The sequence below is a fragment of the Triturus cristatus genome, chromosome 4_2 (genome assembly GCF_964204655.1).
Source record: "Triturus cristatus chromosome 4_2, aTriCri1.1, whole genome shotgun sequence".
Lineage (NCBI taxonomy): Eukaryota > Metazoa > Chordata > Amphibia > Caudata > Salamandridae > Triturus > Triturus cristatus.
The window spans coordinates 923,830,552-923,847,780 of record NC_140586.1 but is presented as its reverse complement, the minus strand read 5'-3'; the positions used below and the strand labels follow the sequence as shown (position 1 = coordinate 923,847,780).

Below are 17,229 nucleotides of genomic sequence, written 5' to 3'. Positions count from 1 at the left end.
TGTGGCCCCCTGAGCCTCACAGGCTCTGATCAATAATGCGCTCCTTCGTTGGAGCCTCACGGGGCTCGTGGTCCCCAAGGAGATGCCCCCGGACTTCGGTGGAGCCTCGTGGGCTCTGAAAACAATAGGCCCCAAACAAACGATCTGGGGGACGTTGGAGCCCTCTAGGCTCTTTAACCTCTCTGCCCCCTTCGTTGGAGTCCCTCTCAGGGACTCGCGAGCCTCGCAGGCTCGTAACACACTGTGCCCGGACGTTGGGGCGGCCCGCTGCTAGACGGGGCCGCCCAGGAAGTCGGCACCGGCACTGGTGCCTCTCTCTCGCTGCCCCCCCTCCCCTTGGAGCCAGGACTTACCGGGCCTCTGGGGGAAGGATTCCTCTTCACCCGGTCCCTTCTTCCTTCAGGGGAGCGTGGGGAGGATCCTCCTCGGGGCCTTCCTTCTTCTCCGGCGTTCGGCCCAGCCTGGGTCGCGGGGGTCACGTCTTCGCTCCGGACCGGCCCAGCGCGGGGTAGGCTCCCGCCTGGGTCTTGAGGGCATAGACCAGCACGGACTTTCGGAGGGAGGCGGGGTAGGCCTATCTCACCACATGCACTCAGAGCACGTACGCACTTTACCCTGGGACACAGGGAAAGTGCGCAGAGACCAAACAATCACCATACCAAGTCACCAATACAAAGCCAAAAAGTCCAGGGGTGAACCTGCCAGAAGGGCCAAGTCCAACACAACCCCCTTCCAGCCAAAACGCAGGGCAGACCAATCACCACCGTGATGGACTTCCCTGCTTGGGGCGATAGAACACGGACGCGGGCCCGCAACTGCATGGACACCCTCCGGTTCTACGCCACGGTGAACCCATGGAATTCTTTTTAACACCACTGTCTGGACCAACTGGGCTACCCCACTGGTACTCCCAAGCTGTCCGCGGCCAAGACCAGGCCCTAGGCCACCCAGGTGCCACTGGTCTTTGCCTAACCACAGAGTGGGGGGTAGTAACCCCTGGCACATAGCGGCCATTCTCCACTCTTCCTCTCTGAAAGACAGGACTAGACTGCCACTGGTTCTCCAGCCTAGGGTCTACACCCTCAGGCGGACCAGGAGTCTCAGGGAAGGCTCTCCTCCCCCTACCTCTTCTCCTAGGGTTCCTCCTCCTCTGGCGAGGGGTACACCTAGAACGCCATCCCAACCCAGGGTTTAACCCCTCAGGTTGTACCGGGGGCAGAGGTGGGCTCTCCCACCCTCTGCACCCCCTTCCAGAGCCCTGCTCCCTACCAACTGGGGCGGTACCTCTGGAAGAAGAACTGGTCGGGACGCTGGTTACAGACGTCCCACCCCTCAGGTCAGGCTGATCCCGAACCTGGCCTTCCAACCTCCGGCCTAGAACCTTTGGTGGAATAATTGCCTGGCACTCCAGGACTTCTGGGGATTTCCACTCCATCCCCCTGAGGCTATCAAAGGACACATACGTCAAGCGACTGTCTGTCTGGCGCTGATCTCCCGTCCCCTGTCCACCTGACAGTGCGCGGAGATCCCCCAGAACAGAAGTGGTGCCACCCTGGTCACTACACGGGATCCTAGCCCAACTGGGTAGTCCCTGACCCACAGGCTCTTCCACTGGGAAACTCATCCCCCAATCACTTCTCACACTGGACTCCTGTACCCTCCCTACCGGAGCGGTACTGCCAGACTCTAGAACCACAGGAGCCCTGGTTACAGGTGCTCCAGGTCCTCTACTCACCAGGAGATCTCCCTCAAATGGGCTAACAGGACAGCCTAGGTCCCCAACTTGGTGTTCCCTCATGGAACCATCCAAGTCCTGAGGCAGGGTTTCGTACGTCAGGGGACCCTCGGTCACCCTCTCACTCCTGCTCCACTGAGCCAGGCGGTGAGCCCCTACACCCTCCTCGCTATCCTGGGACCTAGCTGGGCTACACTGAGCCTCTTCCACCACGCTGGGCTGGAAGATACCTGACCCACTACTTTTGGAGTCACTCCCTAATGACTCTAGAGAACCTCTAGCCCTTTCCCAGCGCTCTGCTTCATCCGCAAGCTCAAGGGGCTCAGACAATCCACACCCCAACAGGTGTTGGCGCAACCCTGGCACACAACAACTGAGCAGGTGTTCTTTGAGAACCAGATTACACAGTATGTCAAAATCACTTGCTGTGGAAATCCAATCAAACATTGCATCCTCACATCCATCCACAAACTCCTCCCAAGTCTGGTGAGACAGTTTCCTACTGCCCCTGAATTTCAACCTTAACTCCTCCTCCTGGGGAACAGGTACCAGACTGGGGGAACTGGGACTGGGATTTCCTACACTGGAATCTACATCGCTACTACCACTGGACTCAACCCTCCCTGGGGAGCCCAGAAAATTAAAACTGCGCGCAGGGGATAGTCTACCCTCCAGAGCTACTTTGCCTCTGGTGGAGGCCCTCTCAGCCTCCTCTACCCTCTCCCGCGCCAAGACCCACTCAGTCTCTCGCTGTTGCTTCCTGGCCTCCAGCTGCGCCATCGCCTGAGCATGCTCTAACCTGAGCTTCTCTAACGCCAGCTGGTGCTCCCTTTCTTTCCTCCTATCTTCCCACTCCTCTGGGGACAGGGAAAGGGATGAGGCGCTGCCTCCTACGCTGGACCCAGCACGGGACGCCCTACCTATGGGGTCCTCACTCTCTACTGGCGTCCAGGTATTGTCATCCTCTACCTCCTCTTCTGACTCTTCCTCTGTACAGTACCTTTCTAACTCCTGCCTCTGGCGCCAAGCTAGCTCATAGGGATCACAAGCAGGCTCCATTCTGGTGGACGTTATGGTAACAATTATACAGGGAACCTAGGGGTCTGAGTTTCACACAGGAGCACACAATTCACAAAAAGATTCAGCAAGCTCTCTAACCCAGAGAACTCACACTCACTTGCCTAGTGCCACACACCATTCATCCACACACCCAACCCTCCCCTCGGACTGGTAAGGCAGTTTCTACCACCCCTGATTCCTCAACCTGACCACCACGTGACACAGGTACCAACTCTGGGCGCAGGGCGGGGGACAAATGTACAGGACACTATTACGCTGCCACCACTGGATCCCACCCTCTGGTGAATCCAGAAACACAAAATGCACTAAGGGGGATGATCTACCCTCCCGAGCTAGGGACACCTAACTCACAGTGCACAAAAACACATTTCCAAAGAAATGACAATTAAAAGCAATTTTAAAACAATAATCCCTATACCATGTGATTTATCTAAATGCAGAGTTTTGTAGTGCGGCCAGTTGCCGCTGCGGTACAGCGCAAACGCAAGTCCAAATCCCACCGCTGATCACCAATGTTAGAAATGGGATTTCTGGTTGGCTAGGGCTTGCGCCAAAGCCAGACAGAAACCACCACTCTAGTCAGGGCTGGGGAGTTACACGCCAAAGATAACCCCTGCTCACCCCCTTGGTAGCTTGGCACGAGCAGTCAGGCTTATCTCTGAGGCGATGTGTAAAGCGTTTGCGCGCGCACCCAGCAACAACACCCAAGGCCCACCACAAAGGAAACTCCACACAAGGTATTCTATAAAAATAGCCTTTGTATTATACACAACACATTAGATAAAAACACACACTCTACAATGTGCCAACAGGCACGGGCAGAATTTACAAGGGATTATATGTACAGGGGACAGGGCCACATGGACCGCTGTCCGGAATTAGCACTCTTAGAACATAGCACTTGGAACATAGGAAATAAAATTATTGTTGCACAAAATTACACCTAGCACACAACCAGTCACTACTGGTATCAGGTAAGTACCACCGACGCAACCCTAACCACCTTAGGAAAATATTGCGCAGGGAATCAGGACCTCACTGGCACCACCTGTACTAGGGAGAAAACAACCACCTAAGTATCACAATACCTGTAGGGGTCTAAGCACATAAACACATGATGCATAACATTCAGAGGTGTAAAGCAAAGCACATGACGCATAACCACATTCAGAGGTGCAGGAAAGGTACAATGGCGCAAAAACTCACATTAGCCACTATCTGTGGCAGTCCCTGGGCCAACTGGCCGTGGAGGGGTAAGGACGCCCTATGTCCAGAGAAGTTAGGGCACGGCTGCGCCAGCTGCGCCAGCCAAGCGCACAACCAAACGCAGAGGTCACAACCTAAACGTTGCAGCTGCCCACTAAGTGCTGGGCAGCTGGGAAAAGGAACGTGGGCACCACTGTGCCCTCTGAACACGGATCACAGTCACGTGGGGCCCCTCTGAGCTCTAAGAAAACACTTGTGGCCCCCTGAGCCTCACAGGCTCTGATCAATAATGCGCTCCTTCGTTGGAGCCTCACGGGGCTCGTGGTCCCCAAGGAGATGCCCCCGGACTTCGGTGGAGCCTCGTGGGCTCTGAAAACAATAGGCCCCAAACAAACGATCTGGGGGACGTTGGAGCCCTCTAGGCTCTTTAACCTCTCTGCCCCCTTCGTTGGAGTCCCTCTCAGGGACTCGCGAGCCTCGCAGGCTCGTAACACACTGTGCCCGGACGTTGGGGCGGCCCGCTGCTAGACGGGGCCGCCCAGGAAGTCGGCACCGGCACTGGTGCCTCTCTCTCGCTGCCCCCCCTCCCCTTGGAGCCAGGACTTACCGGGCCTCTGGGGGAAGGATTCCTCTTCACCCGGTCCCTTCTTCCTTCAGGGGAGCGTGGGGAGGATCCTCCTCGGGGCCTTCCTTCTTCTCCGGCGTTCGGCCCAGCCTGGGTCGCGGGGGTCACGTCTTCGCTCCGGACCGGCCCAGCGCGGGGTAGGCTCCCGCCTGGGTCTTGAGGGCATAGACCAGCACGGACTTTCGGAGGGAGGCGGGGTAGGCTCCCGCCCTCCTACTTCCTTTTCCGGTTGTCCCGGAGGCCCGCCCCCGGCCCGCCTGACTTCCTGGTCGGGCGCCGGAGGGCGATTCACGGGGCAAATGCCGGGTGTGCACCGGCGCTATTATAATCCAATAAATCGAGGTGGGCACTCGATATTGCGGCAATGTCCCTGGCAGGGTGGGCACCTGCCAGGGGACTTTAGGATTTGCAGAGAACGGGGCACACGCCGGGTGGGCACCGGCTTTTCGAAATAGCGCGCTCCAAGCGCTAAGGAAAGCAAGGGAGGGCGCTCCCAGCGCTCAAGGCCAGTTCAGCGCTTCCAGGCGCTTAGAGATCCAAATAAAGCGCTCCCAGCGCGTTAAGGGTGCCAGTAGCAAAGTCCAGCAGAGTTTTCCCCTGCATGCAGCAGGGCAGGGGTGGGGGGCAAGGCTGGACCCAGAGCCAGCTCACTGGGCCTCCAGGCAGGGAGGTAGTCCAGGTGGCGGTCCTCTGGTCCAGCAGCAGCAGCAGCCCCCCTCAGGCAGAATCCTGGCAAAGAACAGTTTCTGTGGGGACACAGCCCCATTTTTATACATGCAAACCCTTTGTTCTGGGGTCAGGGTGAGGGGGAAAACCAGTCGCAGCTGGTTGGGGAGCACCCTTGATGTGCTCAGCCCCTCACTCTATTCACTGGAAGGGCTAGGGTCGTCAGTCGCACCACAGGGGGCGGGGCCAGCATTGTGTTTGGAAAACCCTGTCCTATTCAGGACCCAGGTGGACTCCTCCCACCCATCTAGCTGCTGATCTCCCCATTCACCACTGGGTGACTCATCCTGACACTGGGGAATCCCTAGCCCGTCACATGACACGACCAGCCAATCACGCGACAGACACACTGCACACAGAAGTGCCCACTTCTAGAAGTGGCACTTCCACACTAGGTACATGCACGCCGCACACATCATCGCGCAGCATTCACTCCCACGAGTCCGCACATACCAAACTCGGGCCTGCACACCCCACGCATCAGGAACTACTAGGGACACATACATTCCCCATGCATTCCTATGGGAGGGCAGGCCTATCTCACCACATGCACTCAGAGCACGTACGCACTTTACCCTGGGACACAGGGAAAGTGCGCAGAGACCAAACAATCACCATACCAAGTCACCAATACAAAGCCAAAAAGTCCAGGGGTGAACCTGCCAGAAGGGCCAAGTCCAACAGGTGTATAGAAATTATGTGGAGAGAAAATATGAGGGTTTGTATTTTGTGTTCTGGAGTGTTATGTAGTGGAGTTTAATAATGTGGTGTGCTGTTTGAGTTTGTGGTGTGATGTATAATTATGCCGTGTGGATTGTAGGTGTGTCGTGTGTTTGGAGCACGGGTCACAAGTGTTCATTATCACATTTAAAGTTCCGTGCATAAGCAAGAGGTAAATAATTGGATGAAATCCATGTTATTTACAACTATTGGCAATGCCAATAGGTTTTGTATTTGCGAGACTATGCAAGTATAAAAAGGGGCAGTACTGAAATGCAGAAACGCAGCCTCAAAAGAAATCACTGTTATTATTCTTATTATTATTAATTAATCTTTATTCGGATATAAAAATATCCATAAAAGAGCATGACAAAGAATAAAAAACATTGCATGTTTAGATCAATATACACATAATTAAAAACAATAAATACTTCGCGGCTTCTACAATTATGCAAAACAGCGTCACTAAATCGTCACGGGCGTATGAACTCGGTAGGGCTACTAAGGAAGTGGGAATCTGGATATAGCGGCGCATTATGGTAAAGTGCAGGGATTTGGCGAGTTTAGGCGGGATATTTTATCATAGCCCGGCCCAATGTAAACAACGTAAGACTCCCTATTATTATTAGTCTGACTATTAAACAATGTTAAACGGATCCATGGATGGTGCAGTATTAAAAAGGAAGCAGAAAGTGTACATTAAGAACGCTACCGGGACATATTAAGAAGTAAGAAACGTTCATCATAAACTTAGCTAATAAAAACAAGAAACCTAGGCTATATTGAAGCAACATACACATCTGTACCCCATAAAATCGTGGGTGGCTACTCCTCACTTCTAAGGTTCCTTAGTTTTACAGCTATTCTTAAAAATTTCACGGTGCTGAACAGCGTAAATGGGTCTGAGGAAAGTTTCAGGAACAAAAGTGCCACCTTAGCCTGGCTAAATTTAGTTCGTCTTAAAATAGTTTTTAAAAACATTGACCTTGGGTACGCATAAAAGGGACAAAGTAAAACAAAATGGAGAGTATCTTGCGGAGACCTCTGATCGCAGCCGCAAGGGCCCTTTGTGTCAATGTCTGCTGTGAACCCTGTCAAATTTGTTGTATATATTAGACAGATAAAATTCCATTCCCGGCATTGATTTTGTTAGCAGGTGGGCTCTCACTGAGACTTTCATCAGTTCTCTGACCTCCCTTTCGCATGCTAAACGCCGTAGGAATTCAGTCTTTAAAGTGCCCTTGTCTCTGGTAGTAAGTGTGGTGGGCTCATCAAAATAGTTGGCAAAGCCCAACCATTTCAAGGTATCCCTTACATATTTGAGCCAGGGTATCCGATGACCTTTATCCCGGGCGAGGCAGTCCTCAAGAATTTGTCTGCTTGGAGTTGCCTCCGGGTTAGTCCATATTTTTATCCAGCATGTAATAGGTTTAAGACTTGACCTTTCGGTGATATAGGTGAGGCCTAGCTCCTCATGAACAGTGTGGGAAGGCGTACTTTGGGGTACTTGCAGGACCCTTCTGAGGAACTTACTTTCCTCAGTTTGAATCAGTGACGTGTCTCTGAAGCCCCATACCTCACTCCCATACAGGGTCCTAGCGCAACATACCGAGCTGTACAAGTGCAAAATTTCATTTGGTGACCAGCGACCTAATGTTTTTGCAAAGTTCATGATTGAATCCACCGAACTGATTTGTTGGCTGCACCTGTCAAAGATCAGAGTTTTAAAATTAAGCTGCTTGTCGAATAAAATGCCTAGATAATTAAAAACCTTTACTTTTTCGAGTTTGTGAGCCCCAATTGTAAAGATAAAGTTCTTTGTTGGTCTTTTCCCTGTTTCTATAACGTATGATTTGGTGAGATTGGGTGATAAATCTAAATCCGCCATAAAACTAACAAAGCCATCAATGAGAGACTGTAGGCCCCTTGCTGTACGGGACAAGAGGACCGCGTCGTCCGCATATAGGAGGACGGGTATACTTCTCTTCCCAATGCGTGGACAGTCTACCCCCAAGTCTCCGAGCGCCTTGTCTAAACCATTTATGTATAGCGTGAATAGAAAAGGAGCCAGGATGCATCCTTGCCTCACCCCCATGGAGCACGGGAGATGATCAGTTAGATTCCCCTCTTCGCTAAATCTAACCTGTGCTGTTGTGTTCTGGTGTAGCATTCTTAAGATGTTTATCAGACCTGGGTCAACACCCAGGAGCCTTAAGGTTTCCCACAATTTCCTTCAATTGACCCGGTCGAATGCTGCTGTCAGGTCCATGAAGGCCAAGTACACCGTCCGCTCACTTGCCATGGTGTACTTGGCCACCAGATGGTAGAGATTAAGGCACTGATCCGTTGTGGAGCGGCCATTTCTGAACCCGTACTGGGTTGGGTATCTGTAATAATTTTGTGTTCATCAGCCCAGTCCATCAGACGGTTAAGGATGGCCCTCCCTAGGACTTTCATTGTCACGTCTATTAATGGTATCGGGCGGTAACATTGCGGGTCACTCCTATTTCCCTTTTTAAACAATGGTACAATGATAGCCGTGGGCCATGACCTGGGCATTCCTGCTTCCACTGCTGTGTTGAGGACTCTTGTGAGTATGGGGGCCCATAGGTCTACCTGGCTTTTAAATAGGTCTGGTGGAATCCCATCGGGGCCTGGGGCCTTGTTTCTTGTCAGCCCATCTATTCCTGCCTTGATCTCGCCCACCGAAAAGCACGTCCACGTGCTGAGTAGAATTCCTGTATCTGGGGTTTGTGGGTCAACCGAGCAACCATGATTGTACAGACCTTTAAAGTGAGACACCCAGGATTCAGGCAGGATATGACAAACCACCTTCGGATTATTCGGTGCCTGGAAACAAGGGCCATTAATTACCCTCCAAAAGCTATTTGTGTCCCTACGCTCGGCAGCCTCTCTCAATGTCTCCCATGCCTGATTCTGTAAGGTGTTTTTTCGCTGTTTTGTAGCCATTTTATATTGAGCCCTACAGTCAGCAACCTTGCTCTTATCCTTAGGGACCATTTTGAGTGCTAGCTTGAAATCCCTCTGTGCCCTGGAGCAATCATGGTAAAACCATCTGGGGTATAGGGGAGCCTGCCTCTTCTTTTTGCCCCTCAAGAGTCTATCAATATGTTGCGCAGTGCCCTCAAATGCGCTAATCAGTTCTCTCCCCTCCACTGTTGGGTCTAAACACTTCCAAGTCTGGCTTTCAGAGTTAGCGAGAAGCGTTCTATAAAACGCATCCCCGTCTATGTTTATCCAACTTATTCTCCTGCCCTGATCTGTAGCTTTGAGTAAGCCACTGGTGATCCTATTGCCAGGCTGTGTAGATAGGTTGGCGTCCCTCAAGGACAAAACCAGTGGGTTATGGTCACTGAAAGCACTGACATCTATGCTAAAATGTGTGACCCTACATTTAAGCATGTTTGTGACAAAAATAAAGTCAATGATCGTGTCTCTCAAAAGAAATCACTGTTAGATTGAGGCAAATCTGTTAATAATCATCAAGTCACGCAATAACACACTGTCATTATTCAAAATGACATTTTAAAAATGCACAATGGCGACTTTCTAAGAAATTATGCTAAATTTTTAGCGTTTGTGAAAATAAATTTTGAAAACAATGTGCCTACACGCTTGTTAGCAATAAAACCCTTTATGGCCTAGGCACCTTGCTTTTCAGATTCCAGCGAAGCTATTTTGAAAATGTGAATCCATAAATGAGACAGTGGGCTGCCTTATGTCACACACGAATACATAGATAACAACTGGGGGCACCAGACAGAACCTCTTTCTGTAAATAAGAGGTAAATGAAAAAGATGCTTGCAAGCCTGAAGCGCTGTCCACCTTTCAACATAAGCACTAGCTCGATTTCCTTGAGTACGTTAAACTACGCTGTTGTCGGATGAAACGGTACTGCATGACATGAGAGCTTTACATATATGCAAACAATCTTTCAACCTGTACCGTAAGCTGTAATTTTACTGTCAAACGAACAATTTAGTGAAAACAGACCTTCAACCCAGCAACTGCTATTCCATGTTTTTGCATTTTGGAGTGGAGAGATTTGCCTGTAGAAAAGGGCCTGAGTGGTCCCCCTCTTCTACAGTACAACAGGGATGGATATATTGCCTCAGTGTTTTTTTACTGCTAGTCCATGTCTTTGCATTTTGGAGTGGTGAACTTTGCCTGTAGAAAAGAGCCTGAATGTTCCTCCTCTTCTACATAATGACATGGATGGTCATATCGCCACAGTGGTTTTTACTACACAGCAAAATATAGTCCAATTCTCATTTTAATTTATGGAATCATGAGGCTAAATGGTGGAGAAATTATTGAAATAATTGAATGGTTTTGTCAGTTACGCTCAAATTTCACAGGCGTGCCAGGCTGGTTAAAAAAAAAAAGGGTTGGGAGAGAGCGTGTCCTGCCTGCAATAGCAGGCAATTACTAAAATAACTGAATTGTTTTTTCAGTTTCGCTTAAATTTCACAGGCGTGTCACACTGGTTAAAAGAAAACAAGTTTGCGGGAGAGCGTGCCCTGCCTGCAACAGAAAGTCATTTAAGATAATAGTGCTCACAGACTGTAATTAAAAATCCAGTAGTAAGAACACATGTAACATGGGCAGTCCCCATGGGAGGTTACAACAGGAGAAAAGGAGGTACTAAGCCTATTGACGACTCAAAAGCCGCCATTTGCAAAGGACAGTAACAGGAGCCAATTGAAAAGATGGGCAGAAAATGGGCAGAGCTTAAAGTCCATGCCTGAATACAGCCTTTCTCGAAGAGACAACGCAAGCGCTGCCTATGCGAGTCCTAAAAATTAATACAGACAATTTCATATAAAGTTCTACTTAACAATCATGTCCAGTCCTTTACAGAATGTTAAATCATCAACAAATGGCTGGCATTTTTGTCTGCAAAAGTGGCAACTCTACTCACACATCTACCTTTCTTTTCCAGTTTGTTTCTGTCTGTCTCTGGTGATCTCAGCGCTTCCTGTCTGGCTGTCTCTTTCTACAGGTGCACTCTGCCAGATACGGCCTCTCCCTCGCTGGTTGTCTCTTTCTGCAGGTGCACTCTGCCAGTCTGGCCTATCCCTGTCCAGCTGTCTCTTTCTACAGGTGCACCCTGCCAGCCCCGGACTCTCCCTGTCTCTTTCTACAGGTGCACTCTGCCAGCCGCGGCATCTCCCTCTCTGGTTGTCTCTTTCTGCAGGTGCACTCTGCCAGTCTGGCCTATCCCTGTCCAGCTGTCTCTTTCTACAGGTGCACCCTGCCAGCCCCGGACTCTCCCTGTCTCTTTCTACAGGTGCACTCTGCCAGCCGCGGCATCTCCCTGTCTGACTGTCTCTTCTTACAACTGCACTCTTCCAGCCTTGGCCTCTCTCTGTCTGGTTGTCTCTTTCTACAGGTGCACTCTGCCAGTCCCGATCTCTCTGTCCAGCTGTCTCTTTCTACAGGTTCACTCTGCGAACCCTGGCCTCTCTCTGTCTGGCTATCTCTTTCTAGAGGTGTACTGTGGTGAAGTGTGGCTCAATGGTTAGAGCGGCAGACACTGATGCAGAGTTTTGGCCCGGACCAGGGTTCAATTCCCGCCTCGGTGGGTCTTGGGCTCAATTTCCCCGGACCCGATAATTCTCGCCTTGGTTTATATTCTAATCATGGGTCCCACTCTGGGCAATAGCTTGCTTAATCTTCACAACGGCCCCAAAAGCGCTAGGATGCCTGGCCTCACCTTGGGGGTGCCCAGGAGTGGGCACTTCACAGGGAAAGGCCAGGAAGGGTTCCACAGTGGTATGTGCACAGCTCCTGAGAGACCCTTTCGGGGGTGTGCGGAGCGCTATATAAATGCACTACATTTACATTTACTGTGCTAACCTCGGCCTCTCCCTGTCCGGCTGTCTCTTCTTACAGGTGCACTCTGCCAGCACCGGCCTCTCTCTGTCTGGTTGTTTCTTTCTACATGTGCACTCTGCCAGTCACGGCCTCTTCCTGTCAGGCTGTCTCTTTTTACAGGTGCACTCTTCCAGCCCCAGCCTCTCCCTGTCTGGCTGTCTCTTTCTACAGGAGCACTCTGCGAGCCCTGGCTTCTCCCTGTCCGACTGTGTCTTTCTACATGTGCACTCTGCCAGCCATGGCCTCTCCCTGTCAGGCTGTCTCTTTTTACAGGCGCACTCGTCCAGCCCCAGCCTCTCAATATCTGTCTGTCTCTTTTTGCAGGTGCACACTGCCAGCCCAGACCTCTCTCTGTCCGGCTGTCTCTTTCTAAAGGTGCACTATGCCAGTCCCGATCTCTCTCTGTCCAGCTGTCTCTTTCTACAGGCGCCCTCTGCCAGCCCCGACCTCTCCTTGTCTGGTTGTCTCTTTCACAGGTGCACTCTTCGAGCCTAGCCTCTCTCTGTCCAGCTGTCTCTTTCTACAGGTGCACTCTTCCAGCCTAGCCTCTCCCTGTCTCTTTCGACAGGTGCGCTGTGCCTGCCCGTCCTCTCTCTGTCCGGCTGTCTCTTTCTACAGGTGCACTCTGCCAGCCCCCGCCGCTCCCGCTGCACCTGGGGTTCCCCCATAGGTGTCTGGGTGCCCTCAGCTCTGACCGCCTGGGGGTGCATGGGACCCTGAAGGGGCCCCTGTCTCGGGGGCCTGGCACTACTCACCTAGTCCTGGGGTCACGAGGGATGTCTCCTAGCTCGTCCCCGGCCTCTCTTAATCCCGTGGTCGGTGTGTGTCCGTCTCTCACCCTCTCTCCTCGGCTCTCTCACTTCCTCTCCCCCGAGGTGGGGGCGGGTCCTGTGAGAGGTACAAAGGTGGGTGGAGGAGGGAGGCAGGGCCGGGGCTGGTTAAACAGTAACTGCCGGGAGCTCACGGGGACATAGAGGGACTGTCTGAGAGCTGTGACAGCCACCGGGGGCAGAGACAGGCAGCACGGGTGTCAGCTAGACATCAATAGATGGAGGACAGACAGTGACTAATGAATGCCAGGCCTCAGCAGAGACAGGTAACGCTGGGTGTCAGCTGACATCACTTGAGAACAGTCAGTGACTGCCAGGTCTGAGTAGAGCCAGACACCACTGAGAGACAGACACCACAGACATCACTAGAGGACAGGGGCAAGAGACCAGGCAGTGACTGCCAGGCCTGAGCAGAGACAGGCAATGCTAGGTGTCAGCTGACATCACTTGAGAACAGTCAGTGACTGCCAGGTCTGAGTAGAGCCAGACACCACTGAGAGACAGACACCACAGACATCACTAGAGGACAGGGGCAAGAGACCAGGCAGTGACTGCCAGGCCTGAGCAGAGACAGGCAATGCTAGGTGTCAGCTGACATCACTTGAGAACAGTCAGTGACTGCCAGGTCTGAGTAGAGCCAGACACCACTGAGAGACAGACACCACAGACATCACTAGAGGACAGGGGCAAGAGACCAGGCAGTGACTGCCAGGCCTGAGCAGAGACAGGCAATGCTAGGTGTCAGCTGACATCACTCGAGAACAGTCAATGACTGCCAGGCTTGAGCAGATACAGGCATCTCTGAGAGACAGACACCGTAGACATAAGCAGAGGACAGGGTCAAATGACAGGCAGTGGCTGCCAGGCATGAGCAGAGACAGGCATCTCTGAGAGACAGACACCGTAGACAGACATCGTAGACATAAGCAGAGGACAGGGTCAAGTGACAGACAGTGATTGCCAGGCATGAGCAGAGACAGGTAACGCTGGTTGTTAGCTAGACATCACTAGAGAACACGTTCAAGAGACCAGGCAGTGACAGCTAGGCATCACCAGAGACAGGCACCACGGAGAGACAAATGGACACCGAGGACATAAGCAGAGGACAGGGTCAAGAGGTCAGGTAGTGACATCCAGGCATGAGGAGAGACAGACCCCACTGGGTGACAACTAGAGGACAGGATCCAGACACCAGGCAGTGACAGACAGGCAGGAGGAGAGACAGTCAACACTGAGAGACAGATATACACTGTAGGGGTCAGAAGAGAAGAGGGTCAAGAGATCAGGCAGAGACATCCAGGCCTAAGCAGAGGCAGACAGGCACTCGCTGTCAACTAGACAATGCAGCCATCAGGTAACAACAGAGACAAGTGTAGGAGAGTGGGGTCTGCTTCTTATGGGTACCCCCACTTTTTGCTGATGTTTCACAGTTTTTCGACTTTAGTCTGGCTGGGATCCTGCTATCCAGGACTCCAGCCTAGCTGCTTCCTCTCTAAACTGATTCCATGTACCTTAGGTACACTCCAGATTGGATTCTGGGGTACCCTTATAAGTCCCTAGTATATGGTATACTATGTACCCAGGGCATAGGTACCCCAGAGGCCTACCAGGGACTGCAGCATGTATTATGCCACCCCTGGGAAGCCCTCCAAAATGACACCACAGGACTGCTACTGCAGCCTGACTATGGTGGTGCATGCACCCCTTATTGAGATATAGGTTCACTATACCTCACCTATCACTGCACATATAAACCTATCAGTCACCCCTATGGCAGGCCTTATCAATCCTGAAGGCAGGGTGCTTTGTTTTGTGTGAGAGGGTGCCCATGCATGAGCAGAGCCCCTCTGCAGCCTTCGGAATCTCTCCTCCGGGGTTGTCTGTGATGCAGCCTGACCATATACTCTTAAGTGCATTATATATTTGCGGTAAATGCAAACTTTAGGATGGCTGCACGGAAACATGTGGTGTTTGGTGCCAAACAGCTTGGAATCATACCCCCACACCAGTAACTGGTGTGGGAGTATGATCCCACCCTTCTAGAGGGCGAGACATGACAGCACCGGTATACTCGGTACCAGCTAACAGAGCCCTGGCATCACAAAATGGATGCTGGCAGCCACAGACACAAGTCTGGCCTCCTGCTGCTGACTGAAACTCCTGCAGGGGAGGCCTGGACAATAGGTTTCCTGTCACAGGGAGGTGTTATCACCTCACAGACAGGCTTTAGTGGATTGGTGCTGGGTGGGTGCACTCCAGGAGTGCTTTGAAGTCTGCACTAGGGGTTCATTTGGTTTCCCTGTGCCTAGTCCAGTTCAAACAGGTTGCAGGGGCTACCAGCCCCTGCTCTGGCGTGAAACTGGACAAAGGTAATGGGTATAGCTGCTGGAGCAGGGTTTATTTAAAATTTTGTATACCCTCTCCATTTTCCATGTTTATATTAATAAGAATAATTAACTAATAGTAATGGTACTAATTGGTTTGCTGTGGAAACTCACCAACCTTACTAATATAAAGAATACACGTGGGAATTGCATTTGCATGGCCTAATTAATACGTAAACTAAATTCTGTACGCATATTAATGATAGATAATTAGAATATTGCATGATTATATGTTGCTTCCGTGATGTATTTGTGATTCGTGCTTTATAAAGTGAGTATAACCCGCAATGAGTGTTGCTTCTTGCTAGATAAATACACACACATATGGGTATTAGCGAGGGAATAACACTTTATTAATCATTTCTATGTATTAATTACATTTTGTGTTTCCTTTGCTTAAGGTGGCCATACGGGCCTGCCATAAGATGGCTGCTTTTCGTATCTGACACGACTGACAACGCTACTGAATTTCTGGGTGAAGTGCGCCTGATCTAGGATGAGCAACAATGGCCTATTCCTGACCCCAGGCAAGCTGTACCCATCAAGGACAGTCCGGGCGACCGGCCAAAAGATGAAGAACAATGGACCATCTTCCTAAACCGGAATGATCAGGACTCATGATCTAATGTACATTACTTTTGTTGGAACCTAACACCCCATATTGAACTGACCAATCGGAGAATGAGAAAACTTATATTGTTACATTATCTTGACAAAATGTAATATAAAAACCCCTAGAATAGAGAGGTGGAGACCGCGCTTTTCGATTTCCTGACGTTATGCTGACGGAGAGGACGGTGACACTGCAGGACAGCTGTTTCCCTGAATCTTTGACGGACTGATCAGATGCCCAATTTCCTGATGAACTGAATAGTTGCTTCCTATGGGCATAGAGGGACAAAAGATCTAAATTTGACTTAGAGGACGACATTTAGCCAGAATAGGTAAATATGACGACCAACTGCTTAATTGATTAATGAATTTGCTTGCATTATTTAGATAAATTTCATTTATTAATTACAGAATTGTGTCGGGTTGTTTATTTCAAGAAAATGTATTGATGTAAAATAATAATAGAATTAGAAATCACTCAAACCTGCAACTAGCTGATCCATGGCCTATCCATGGGAGGAATACTAAAGGTGATGTTCAGGTCTTAATGAGGGAGATAAGGTTAGGTGGATCTATCGCTCATTAGGGACAAACGGGTATTTCCTTCCATTACAGCGAATGGAACAATCAACTCCTTAGAATTACAGACCAATAGAGAATGAATGTTGGTGTTATGGGACCCACCAGTGAATGAAGTGCTTGAGTGTGTCTGTGGAGATCTATGGTTTGTGACGAAGGGAGGGATTTTGTATTCCGCGCTCCATCATAGCCACCCCTCTTTCCAAACCCTCCCATAGGTGGGTCCCCTGAGTTAGTCCAACCCCTTCCTTGGGTATAAAGAAGGAACCCCTGACTACAGAACTTTAGATATCCCTGGACAAAACTCTGAAACTGAATCCTGGAACTTCGACGATCTACGCTAGATGACTGAAGAATCTCCCTTGGAGTAAAGGAGTTACTCCCCTGCTTGGCAGGCACCAAAGACGCAATAGTCCGGTTTGCATCTCCGAAGCTCCTGAGGACTCCGAAGAATTTTGCAACACAGGAGGTGGGTTCCCGTGGTCTCTGAGGTTGATCTGCGCGCTCAGCAACTCTGGGGTCTGTATCCCTCGTGGAGACCGTGCAACCCGACCCCCTGGACACCGCTACGATTTGCAGAAGCATCAGCTTTGAGGCGACCTCTGCAGCTGAGCTTTGGGTTACTCGTAGCCCTGACCCCGAGCAGCATTTGCACCGAAGATTGCCCACCTACACTCCACGAGTGTTCCGTGAGCTGGCCCTTTATGTTTTCTCTCGAGGTCCCTTCGCGATCCCTGGTCCGTTGACTGGTGAGTCCCTGTGAAGGCAACTCTGACTTTAATTGGGCTTCCCTGGTTGCTCCAGACGTGTAAGCATAGAAACCCCGGCACTCT

At 50.9% G+C, this 17,229-nt stretch overlaps 1 protein-coding gene across 1 annotated transcript in view; it reads right to left on the bottom strand.

Annotated features, from left to right (window-relative positions):
- The window catches only part of C4_2H1orf210 (chromosome 4_2 C1orf210 homolog), a 200,707-nt gene extending 187,822 nt beyond the window's left edge, over positions 1 to 12,885 (bottom strand). Inside the window, exon 1 of the mRNA XM_085602981.1 lies at positions 12,747 to 12,885. The gene's annotated coding sequence lies outside the window, so the exon portion shown is untranslated. The remainder of the gene's footprint in view (positions 1 to 12,746) is intronic.
- Positions 12,886 to 17,229: the final 4,344 nt, after the last annotated feature.